Genomic DNA, 13,106 nt, shown 5'->3' on the forward strand with positions numbered 1-13,106 from the left:
GGTTTCCCATACGTTTTATATCTGTATTGATATTCCCCTCTACCTGGAGATTTGGGACCCATGGAATGGTGTCATGAATTACTACTTTACAGGATCTGCATTTTCTCTCCCAATCTCACCAGTCCTCTCAGTTCCAAGTGTCCAGCCTTATGTCTCATCCAGTTGTCTTTGCAGATAGGGTCATTCCAGGTTTCATCAGAACCCCTGAAGGAATTGTGTAAGAATTTCGCTTTTTTTTGTTTGGTTTTTGAAATTCATTTTTATAATGGGGTTGAGCTGATTTTCACTGACGTGTTTATGCTGGTCTAGACACACTTGATTCCCTTACAGAGACATATCAATACATAGGTTTTAAGATTCTTACTAGTCAGATATATTCCTCTGCGGGGAATAGGGGTTTTGAGTCCCGTTCACTGAGGAAGGTGTAGGTCTTGTCTCTTCTGTATTTGGTTTATGGAATGTTACCTGTGCTAATATCAAACTCTGGTTTTATGCATCACCCCACCTCTCCTTTCCCTTTAAGCAGGCATATGAGTGTTTTCTAAATGTGAGACTCTGTTCTCTTTCTTAATTCAGTTCATGTGTTGTGATGTTGACATTCCCTCTGTAAGTGATATCTTATGATAAGATTCTTTTTTCTGTGTGACTAATTTCATTTAGAATCATCATACCTAAATCCACTCATTATGCTGCTCTTGGCCTTATGACATTGATTTCACGTTTGAGTGATATTCCGTTGTACAGAATTACCACAAGTTCTTTATGCATTTCTCTTTTTATTGGGATAATTTAGGTGTACCGAAGTTGAGGTTCTTGTATGCAGAGCAGCCCTAAGCTTTGGGGTGCCTGTGTCTTGTCGATATTTAGTCTTCCCAAGTTATATGCCCATGAGTTGAAGTCCCCTTTGCTCGGGGACTTTGTATTTTAAATGTTTTAGGAAACAGCATGCACTTCTTCAGAGTGGCTCTTGGATATTTATACCCCACCCATCCGCGTGACTAGGCTCCCTGTTCTCCATGGCCTCTCCTGCATTTCTGGTTTGTACACATTTTTTGGATGGCCTTTCTAAGCAGTGTATATTGAGACTTCTTTGTTGTGCGGATTTGCATTTCCCGCTTGCTTGTTTGGCCGAAAACTCTGTATGTGTTTTATTTTCCTGAAGATTTCACAAAAAATACACATACACCCTTTTGCCCAACTGCATCATTTTAGAAATTCTGCTGCTTTTCATATGCTTTAAATGTGAGTACAATCTACCTTTTGAAATCTGTTTCCTGCAATTCTGCCTCTCATTCAGATCCTCTTCGTTGCCTTACCTTAATATATTTTTGGACGTTGGTTATCATTTATATCTTTGCAGGTCTTTGAATTGTCTGCTCCTGAGCTCTATTTTGCAACTCGCTTTTTCTGTGAGCTGGCCGCCAAACCATTGGATTGCTTCAGGCCCTATTCTGGTTCTGAGGAGGCAGGTTGAGCCTTTGGTTAATTCTTGTTCCTAATGGGAAATTAGATTGGCATGTTCCTGTCCGAACACCTAAGACTTGTCTCTAAATTTTTCTCATCCTTCCGCTTCTTCCTCTGGACAAATTCCAAACTGTGTGCAAGAGGATGTTGACGGTTGTGATATCCCCAAGTGAGGAGATTGTTAGGAAAGATGCTGGAGGGTTGAACCCGAGCACCAGGCGGTGAGGAGATGAGGTGCCTTTCCAAACTCTTTCCGATCAAACGGTGTAACATCCTCTAGGTGTGGCAGGCATGTTTTAGCTGTAGGAATGGTCCCGTGCATGTAAGGAGAACACCAGGTATTTTTCAAAATCAGTGCCTCCCTGAACCCCAAACTGGGGAATTTTTAAGCTACGGCTACACGTATGTCCATTAAGGGCCTTGGGAAATAGGCAGAGCCCAAACTTTAGATGATTGAAATCTTCAGGGTCAGAAGCGCTCACCATCAGCCTTGCTTAGGTTACATTTTATCTGTCATTGATAGATGATGTCAATAAAAATATCGATTCCTTTTCAGATTACGTCCCCTTTTAGGTTATTGCAAAATATTCAGTGTAGTTCCCTGTGCTATACAGTAGTTCCTTGTTGATGATCTATTTTATACATAGCAGTGTGTATGTGTTAATCCCAAACTGTTAATTGATCCCTTCTCCTACCTTTCCCCTTTGGTAATAATAAATTATAAGATTTTATACTTCTCAGAAATGGGGGAACTGAAAGAGAGGTATCATTTTCAATGGAAAAGCATTAAAAACAAGATTGAAGCTTCAGCCAAGAGTATTCAATGTACATACATGGAAATAAATCTCTTCATTTCTCTAATGTTGACCTGACAAATAAGACAGACATCTTCACTGAACTTGCTTATAGTAAAGTGATGGAAATATCAAATGTAAGTCTTAGAAACAGCTTATTTTACCCGAGCATTATACACTGCTCTATGTTAACTACAGTTTGGCTCACACATCTGTTCATTGAAGTTACAATATTCTCAATTTCTGTTACTGATCCTCCAGAGTGGACCCCAACAGGAGTCCCCGTGCCCAGTGTCATTGGAGCCAACAGATCAAGACTGAGTTTGGTTCAGAAGCAAAGGAACATTATTTTGAAAACAGAATGGAGAGGTGAGAGTGTGCACTCCCCCACGGGCTGTGGGCTGGGCTGCTGTGTAGGGATCCTGGCAGCGTCAGTGGGAGGGAGGGGATAGAGCTCTCGAGGTCTGGGTTGGCTGCAGCTCAGGCTCTATGCCACGGAGTCTGCATGGGACCCAGCTAGCTGAGGTGTCGACCCAGCCATTCTGTTCTAGGAAATCGGGTCTGAAATGCCAGGTGTGGGACCTCTGCATGCGGAACCCTAGGAGCACGTGAAATTAGACAAAGCACAAAGGAAAAACAGGTTAGACTTTATTTTATTGCCCAGATTCTCTTTTTATCTCCCAGGAATTTTTAATGAACGTTGCCGGAGACAAACACCTCCTCTGCTTTTTGTTCTGTTCCACATTCTTGGGGTGTTGAGGCTGCAGACCCCTCTTTTGTAACTGCTTCATGCTATGGTGGGAGCCCTGATACCTGGGGGGAGGGGCAAAACGTCTCCCCACCAGCCTCCAGGTGAGGTTGATTGTCCCAAGGCCTCCTGCCTCACTTTTCGTCCGCCTGAGCACCAGCATTGAAGTGTTATAGATTCTAATGACCTTTAAGGGTCCAGGAAAGAGATGTGCAGAGATGCTTAGGTGGCAGGTTTCACCCCACTCCACATTTGTTCGGCGACCATAGGAAGATGGTTTTTGTCAGCCTAGATGCTCTGACAAGTAGTCTGTGCTTTCTTTAATTAGGTACCTGAATTAATGTACAAACAGCACCATGTGTCAGAGCCTTGCCCGCGCAACTCCCAGACAGTCCAGGGTCAGTGGTGATCCAGGACCATGACGTCCACTGAGACAACGGCCTTTAGATGTAGCCAGCAGTCCAGCCGGTCATATTGGCCACCATCACCGTGTTGTCTGTAGGGTTTTCTATGGTGAAACCGTGATATATATTTCCCCCTCCAAGCTTATTTGCTCCCCTGTGGGTGCAGTAAGTCCTGCAAGCAGTAGACTGCTCTTTCGGGGCACAGTCTTGTTTTCTGAGAGAAACTCCAGGTCAAATGATGGTCACACAAGTCATCTTGGGGGCCCGTTGTCCCCATTTGTATCTCTGGAGGTTGGAGTTGGAGGACCTCCTCACTCAAGGTGAGTGTGTCCACAGAGCGACCCCTGCAACTTCAGGGCATGATGGGTTGTTAGGATCACCACATGGGTTCCTTTTCCCTTAGGAGGGAGCTGGCCTTGTGGGCTGCTGATTTCCAGCTTTTTAGATACCCCAGTATCCTGGCCTGATGAGTCGGTTGCAAAGCCCTTGGTGACTATAGTTTATCATACCTGAAGGGCATTCTTGTGTTGCTCCATTTCAAGTCGTCCCAGTTTTAGCACTAAGGCTCCAAGGGCTATTAACCTTTGACCGGGTATGTAAAATCCAAAGGTTTAGCTAAATTAGGGAGTTCCTGGGAAAGGGTCTGAATTGACTGCTCTTTCCATTCTTGAGAGGCTGCTTCTGGATTCTATTCAAAAGGATCATCATCTTTTCATGTCAGTGTTTCATATAGAGGCCCAGGTATTAGACTGTAGTTAGGGATCCAGATGCAGAAAACCTTGGCCTCCCCAGGAACCCCTAAGCTGTCTTCTAGTTTTAGAAGAGGTAAGGCTGCAAATGGCTTCTTCCCTATCCTGGGATGCGTTTCTCTGAATATCTGTGAGAATGAAGCCCAGGCATGTCACCTTAGCCTGGGATATTTGAGCCTTTTTCTTGGACAACTTCTATCCTTTCTTGGCTAGGTAGTTCAGAGGCGTCTTTAGTAGGCCTGGTGATCAGAATGTCATCTTCATATTGAAGGAGGGTTCCCTTTTACAGAGGTAGAACTTTTAGGTCTTTAGAGGACATTTCCCCAATGATGGTGTGGGGATTTTTGAACCATTGGGGCAGGACGGCCCAGCATTATTGCTTTTGTTTCAGGTTGTGTCCTGCCACTCACAAGCCAAAAATTATTGTGACTCTGAGATGAATGGAATACAGAAGAAGGCATCATTGAAGTCTAATACAGAATGTCATGGCCTGGTGGATGGTAGAATGACCAGCAGGGTGTAGGAAATAGGAGCTACGGATATATAACCTCGGTGGCTTCACTGACTGTCCTGATATGCTTTACCAGGTCTCCAGAAGCCAAAGGGGCTCTCGTGGTTAGGCCAATCCCAGGATATGGAGCTCACCTGGGCTGCACCCTCCACCCCACAGCCCACGGGGCTCTCGTGGTCAAGTCCCTCTCAGGGTATGGAGCTCACCTGTGCAGGTACCCAGCAGCCCATGGGGCTCTCATAGTCAGGCCCTTCCCAGGATACGGAACTCCCCTGGGCAGGTACCCCAGCAGGGCTGGACACACAGGAACTGTGCACATAGCCCACCTTGCAGAGAACCCCCAGCTCACCTGTCACTCACAGCTGACACAGAACACCTCAGAGCAGGACTTGAACTAACAAACAGCAGCTCTGACAGGTCTGTGACCCTGGCTATCACTCTGTGCAGCCTCTCTCTGCCTGGTCTTCCAGACACTTGCACTGCAGCCAGGGCACCAGGCCTCTGTCTCCACCCACGATCACTCCTCTCCCTGACTCCTGGGTTCTTCTCATTAGGATAGGGTCTTCTTGAAGTTGTTTTCCACTCATGGAACAGATAAAATGGTAAGAAAACAAGCCGCAGCTGCAGCCCCTTGTCTATCCTAACTCTCAAGAGCCCACACCTGTTCCTTAGGCGTGGCCCGTTTAGCAAGGTTCATTTTGTGCAACTGTGAGCCCCTGAGGGATGAGGATTGGCTGATTTGGGCAGCCTGACACTGCCTGCCAGCCCTCCCCATGTGTGCCTGTGTTGAGGTCAATATAAACACCTCTCCAGTCAGCAAGAGCCCCTGTAGCTGTGTCTGATGCCATATTATCTGCCCCGTCAGCAGTGTCGGGGCTGGGGTGGTGGGAGGGAGTGAGGGGCCGTGGCTTTGTGGGTGGCCCAGTGTGAGTGGGGCTCTGCTGGACTTTCTGCAGGAGTTGCCAGGCTGCCACCTGCTAAAGAAGAGGATGTGTCACCCATACCTGCCGCTGGAATTTCTCCCCAGGCAGAGGTGTGGAATTAAAAATCAGTGGGGGCCATGGCAGGAGGGGTATCTCAGGCAGGGAAATGGAAAGCTTCCAGAAGAGCATCTGGGGCCAGGACCATCCTGGCTGGCCTGCAGGCACCAAGTCAGCCTGCGTGCTGTCGCTGGTGTGGCTCCACAGCCCTTCTTCTAGGCTTGCAATTGCTTGTACATATTCAGGTGTTTTACCTGGAAAGGGTGGGAAGAGTTCAGCTGCAGCAGGACTGGGGCTCAGCTCACATTTACTCACAGACGCCTCGACACAGTCCCCCAGCTTTGCAATGAGGATGCTCCTTGTGGGGGGAGTGCTGTTGACTGCATGGGAGACGATTTCCCACCTCTGACCAACTTAAGAATTTTTTACCACTGGAGCAAGTGCCCTGATACGATTTTCCTCTGTATAAATGGTGGTTTCTGTTTTTTTTTTTTTTTTTTCCTTTTTTCTTTTTGGTTCAAGGTAGATTTTATTTATTCCTATTTTGTTTTAATTTGGTGATATAAACATGGAAATAATGCATTAATATAAAGACGTCTATTTGAAGGGAAAAACTTTTTTTCTATTTTATTAAATGTTATTTATTTATTTTTAATTTTTTAAAATTTATGTATTTCTTTTATACAACAGGTTCTTATTGGATATCTATTTTATACATATAAGTGTGCACATGTGAATCCCAGTCTCCCAATTAATCCCACCACCACCCTCACATGGCGTTCCCCCCTTGGTGTCCATATGTTTGTTCTCTACATCTGTGTCTCTATCTCTGCCCTGCAAACTGGTTCATCTGTACCATTTTTCTAGGTTACACATATATGCATTAATATACAATATTGTTTTTTTCTCTTTCTGACTTACTTCACTCTGTATGACAGTCTCTCGATCCTTCAAGGTCTCTACAAATGACCCAATTTCATTCCTTTGTATGGCTGAGTAATATTCCATTGTATATATGTACCACATCTTTATCCATTCGTCTGTCTGTGGGCACTTAGATTGCTTTCATTACCTGGCTCTTGTAAATAGTGCTGCAATGAATATTTTGGTGAATGTGTCTTTTTGATTTATGGTTTTCTCTGGGTATATGCCCAGTAGTGGGATTGCTGGATTATATTGTAATAGTATTTTTTGTTTTTTAAGGAACCTCCATACTGTTCCCCATAGAGACTGTATCAATTTACATTCCCAACAATAGTGGAAGAAAGTTCATTTTCTTCACACCCGCTCCAGCATTTGTTGTTTGTAGATTTTCTGATGATGCCCATTCTAACAGGTGTGACGTGATACCTCATTGTAGTTTCCATTTCCATTTCTCTAATAATTAGAGATGTTGAGCAGATTTTCATGGGCGTACTGGCCATCTCTATGTCTTCTTGGAAGAAATGTCTATTTAGATCTTCTTCCATTTTTGTATTGGGTTGTTTGTTTCATTAATATTGAGCTGCATGATCTGTTTGTATATATTGGAGATTAATCATTTGTCCATTGATTCGTTTGCAAATATTTTCTGCCATTCTGAGGGTTGTCTTTTTATCTTGTTTGTAGTTTCCTTTGCTTTGCAAAAGCTTTTACGTTTCATTAGGTCCCATCTGTTTAGTTTTCTTTTTTATTTCATTACTATAGGAGGTGGATCAAAAAAGATCTTGCTGTGATTTACGTCAGAGTATCCTTCGTAAGTTTTCCTCTCAGAGTTTTATACTATCCGGTCTTACATTAAGGTCTCTAATCCATTTTGAATATATTTTTATGTATGGTGTTGGGGAGTGTTCTAATTTCATTCTTTTACATGTAGCTGTCCATATTTCCCAGCACCAATGATTGAAGAGACTGTCTTATCTCCATTGTATAGTCTTGCCTCCTTTGTCATAGATTAGTTGACCATAGGTATGTAGGTTTATCCATGTGCTTTCTTTTTTTTTTCCTTTTACACGTTTATTGGAGTATAAATGCTTTACAATGGAGTGTTCGTTTCTGCTGTATAAAAAAGTGAATCAGCTATACATATGCAAATATCACCAGATCCACTCCCTCTTGCATCTCCTTCAAACACCCCATATCCCACCCCTTTATGTGGTCACAAACCACCGGGCTGATCTCCCTGTTCTATGTGGCTGCTTCCTAGTAGCTATCGGTGTTACATTTGGTAATGTATTTATGTCCATGCCACTCTCTCACTTCGTCCCAGCTTACCCATCCCCCTTCCGGTGTCCTCAAGTCCTTTCTCTATGTTTGTGTCCTTAATCCGGTCCTGCCACTAGGTTCTTTAAAAATTTTTTTTTTCTTCATTAGGTTCCGTATATCTCTGTTAACATACAGTATTTGTTTTTCCCTTTCTGACTTACTTCACTGTGTAGGACAGATTCTATGTCCATCCACCTCAGTACAAATAACTCAGTTTTGCTTCTTTTTATGGCTGAGTAATATCCCATTGTATATATGTGCCAGATCTTCTTTATCCATTCATCTGTCGATGGACACTTAGGTTGCTTCCCTATCCTCGCTATTGTAAATAGAGGTGTAATGAACATTTTTGTACATAACTCTTTTAGAATTATGGTTTTTGCAAGGCAAATGCCCAGTAGTTGGATTGTTGTGTCGTATGGTACTTCTATTGTTACTTATTTAATGGAACCTCTGTACTGTTCTCCCTAGTGCCCATATCAATTTACATTCCCACCCTCAGTGCAAGTGTGTTCCCTTTTCTCCAATAAAGGCCTCTCCAGCATTTATTGTTTTGTAGATTTTTTTGATGATTGCCACTCTGACTGCTGTGTGGTGATACCTCACGGTAGTTTTGATTTGCATTTCTCTAATGATTAGTGATGTTCAGCATCCTTTCCTGTGTTTCTTGGTAATCTGTATATCTTCTTTGGAGAAATGTCTATTTAGGTCTTCTGCCCGTTTTTGGATTGGGTTGTTTGTTTTTGTGATATTGAGCTACATGAGGTGCTTGTAAAGTTTGGAGATTAATCCTTTGTCAATTGCTTCATTTGAAAATATTTTCTCCCATTCTGAGGGTTGTTTTTGCATCTTGTTTATGTTTTCCTGTACTGTGTAAAAGCTTTTAAGTTTCATTAGGTCCCATTTGTTGATTTCTGTTTTTATTTCCATTTCTCTAGGAAGTGAGTCAAAAAGGATCTTGCTGTGATTTATGTCATAGAGTGTTCTGCCTATGGTTTCCTCTAAGTGTTTTATAGTGTCTGGTCTTATATTTAGATCTCTAATCCATTTAGAGTTTATTTAGTGTATGGTGTTATGGAGTGTTCTAATTTCATTCTTTTATGTGTAGGGGTCCAGTTTTCCCAGCACCAATTACTGAAGAGAATGTCTTTTCTTCATTGTATATCCTTAGCTCCTTTGTCATAGATGAGATAGCCATAGGTATGTAGGTTTATCTCTGGGCTTTCTGTCCTGTTCCATTGATCTGTGTTTATGCCAATCTACATACACTTGATTCCATTATGGATACATATAAATACATAGGTTTCAAGATTAATACCAGTCAGATATATTCCTCTTCAGTGAATAGGATGTTTTGTGTCCAGTTCATTGAGAAACGAGTAGGTCTTGTCTATTACATATTTTGTATATGGAATGGTATTTGTGCTAATTTCAAACTCTGCTTTTACACATCACCCCACGTCACCTTTCCCCTTAAGGAGGCATAAGTGTGTTTTCTGAACGTGTAACTCTGTTCTCTTTTGAAATTCAGTTCATGTGTTGCCATGTTTACATTCCCTCTGTAAGTGATATATTACAATAAGTTTCTTTTTTCTTTGTGGCTCATTTCACTTAGCATCATCGTATCTAAAGCCACTCATTATGCTGCTATTGGCCTTATGACATTGATTTTATGTCTGACTGACATTCCATTGTATATAAGTACCACAACATCTATATCCATTTTTTTTGCTTTCCTGGGATATTTAAAGTGTACTGAAGTCGAGGTTCTTGTAAACAGAGCAGCCCTAAACTTTGGGCTGGCTGTGTGTTGTGGATTTTTAGTTTTCCCAAAATACACGCCCATGAGTGAAGTGTGCTATGCCCTGTAGCTGTTTTAAAAAACAACATACAGTTCTCCAGAAAGGCTGTTTGCAATTTACATCCTGTCCACCGGTGTAACCAGGCTCCCTTTTCTCCATGGCCTCTCCTGCTTTTGTGGTTTTTACACTATTTGTGGATGGCCCTTTTGACTGGATGTAAGGGACACTTCTATTTAGTGTGGATGTTCAATGCCTGATGACTTGCTTGGCCAAAAAGGGCGTATGCATTTTTTCCCGAATATAATCAAGAAAATACACATAGTCCCTTTTCAGCCAAGGGCAACATTGTTGAAGTTCTGTTGCTTTTCATGTGCTTTAAAGATGACTCCAATATACCTCTTGAAATCTGTTTCCTTCAATTCTGCCTTGCATTCAAATCCTCTTCACTGCCTTACCTCAATATATTTATGGATGATAGTTGTCCTTTATAACTCTACAAGTTTGTGAATTGCGGTTCCCCTGATTTCCATTTTTCAAATCGCCTATTTGTGAGCTGGCTGCAAAACCACAGGATGGCTTTAGGCCTTAGTCTGGTTCCGGGGCTTCAGGCTGAGCCTTTGGCTAATTCTGCTTCCTGATGGGAAACTAGAGTGATATGTGCCCATCCAAACACCTACAGCTAATCTCTCATTTGTTTCCCCTCTTCCTGTTCATCCTCTGCACAATTTGCAAACTGTGCATAACAGGAGGGTAAAGGCGCTGACACTCCAAGTGGGGAGATTTTTAGTAATGCAGATGGAATGGGAAAGCTGAGCACGATGAAAGGAAATATGAGGTACCTTTTAGAAAACTTTGCCAATTACACAGTGTACCATCCACTGGGTTTTCCATGCATGTTTTAACTGTAGGAAGATTCCCTTAAACCTGGAGAGTTGGGACCACTAGAATGGGTAGCACACAGTATTGCTCTAAGTGGTGTTCTTTTGCTCACACTACCTCAGCAATCTTGTCAGCCCCAAGTGTCCAGTCTTATGTCTCATCCATCTGTGGGTGTAAAGGTGGTCAATCTAGGTTGCATCACAGGCCCTGAACGTAATTTTTAAGATGTCTCTCTGTTTCGCTGTTTTTGCATTTTGCTTTTGAAACTTATTTTTACAAGGGGGTTTAGCTGAATTTCAGTGCTGTGTTCATGCCATTATACACACATATGATTCCTTTATGGAGACATGAGAATACATATGATTTAAAATGATTAGAGTCAGATATATTCCTCTGCAATGAATAGGGGGTGTTGAGTCCAGTTGATTGTGCCAGGAGTAGGTGTTGTCTATTACATACTTAGTTTATGTAACGGTATCTGTGCTAATTTATAACTGTGGTTTTATGCATCACCCCACCTCGCCTTTCCCCTTAAGCAGGCAGAAGATTGTTTTCTAAATGTGTGACTCTGTTGTGTTTGTAATTCAGTTCACGTGTTGCCATGTGTACATTCACCCTATAAGTGATATCTTATGATAAGATTCGTTACTCTGTTATCTTTCCTAACACAGTTCATGTGTAGCCATGGTTACAGGAACTTCAAAACTGTTATCTTATGATAAGTTTCTTTTTCTGTGTGACTTATTTCACTTAGAATCATCGTACCTGAAGCCACTCATTTTGCTGCTACTGGCCTTATGACATTGATTTCATGGCTAAGGTATATTCCATCGTACGTATGTACCACAATTTCTTGAACCATTTTTTTCTTTCCTGGGACATTTAAGGTGTACCCAACTTGAGGTTCTTGTAAGCAGTGCAGCCCTAAATATTGGTGTGGCTCTGTCTTACTGATTTTCAGTTTTCCCAAGGTATATTCCCAAGACTGGAAGTTCCCTTGGCTCTGTAGCTCAGTTGTTTACTTGTTTTAGGGAACACAAGGCACTCCTCCAGTGAAGCAGTTGGCAATTTACATCCTGCCCATCAGCATAACAAGGCTCCCTGTTCTCTAAGGCCTGTTGTGCCTTTGTGGTTTTTACACATTTTTCAGATGTCCCTTTTAACCAGTGGGAAGTGATCGTTCTTGTAGTGCAGATTTGCATTGCCTGCTTGCTTGCTTGGCCAAAAAGGGCTTATGAATTTTTTCTTGAATATATTCAGGAGAAAATGCATACGCCCTTTTGGCCAAGTGCATCTATGTTGAAGTAGTGCCCCTCTTCCTGTGCTTTAAAGTCGTATCCTATGTACCACTTGAAATCTGTTTCCTGCTATTCTGCCTGGCTTTCAAGTCCACTTCGGTGCCTTCCCTCAAAAGATTTTTGGACGATAGTTCTCCTTTATTACTCTGGCAGTTTGGGAATTGCTGTGCCCCTGAGCTCCATGTTTCAACTCGTTTTTTGTGAGCTGAACGAAGTCCAAAATTTTGGTTCAGGACCAATAATGGTTCCCTGTGGGTGCCTGAGACTTTGGTTAATTATTCTTCCTGCTGGGAAATTAGAGTGGCATTTGCCCATCCAGAAGCCTAACAACTACTCTCTCATTGGTTCTCCCTCTTCCCTACCATGCTCTGCCAAATTGGCAACCTGTGGGATCCAGGAGGTTAAAGGGGCTGTCTCTCCAAGTTGGGAGATTGATAGTAAAGCAGTTGGAAAGTCAAACTGGAGCACCAAGAGAGGGACTATTCGTTGAGTTTTACAAACCATTCGTATTCACAGTGTGTCCATTCTCTAGGTATCCCGTACATGTTATAGCTGCAGTAATATTCTCTTCAACCTGGAGAGTTGGGACCCATGGAATGGGTGCCATGCACTATTCCTTTAAAGGGTCTGCATTTGCTTACCCAATCTCACCAATCCTCTCAGTCCCAAGTGTCCAGCCTTTGCCACATCCAGCTGTCATTGTAGATAGGGTCATTCCAGGTTTCGTCAGAGACCCTGAAGGAATTCTCAGGAATTTTTCTGTTTTTTTTGTTTGTTTTTGAAATTCTTTTTATACTGAATTTGAGCTGATTCTCGCTCCCATGTTTATGCCAGTCTAGACACACTTAATTCCCTTACCCAGACATATCAGTACAAAGGTTTAAGATCATTACTACTCAGATATTTTCCTCTGTGGGAAATATGGGGTTTTGAGTCCCTTTCCGTGAGGAAGGTTTAGGTCTTTTCTAATCCATAGTTGGTTTTCGGAACGGTACCTGTGCTTATATCAAACTCTGGTTTTATGCATCACCCCACCTCTCCTTCCCCATTTAGCAGGCATAAGAGTGTTTTCTAAATGTGAGACTCTGTTCTCTTCCCTAACTCAGTTCATGTGTAGCCATGTTTACAGGATCTTCATAAGTGATATCTTATGATAAGTTTCTTTTTCTGTGTGACTTATTTCACTTAGAATCATCGTACCTGAATCCTCTCATTTTGCTGCTAGTGGTCTTA

This window comes from Mesoplodon bidens, assembly GCF_964165515.1.
Source record: "Mesoplodon bidens genome assembly, contig: HAP1_SCAFFOLD_47, whole genome shotgun sequence".
Taxonomy (NCBI): domain Eukaryota; kingdom Metazoa; phylum Chordata; class Mammalia; order Artiodactyla; family Ziphiidae; genus Mesoplodon; species Mesoplodon bidens.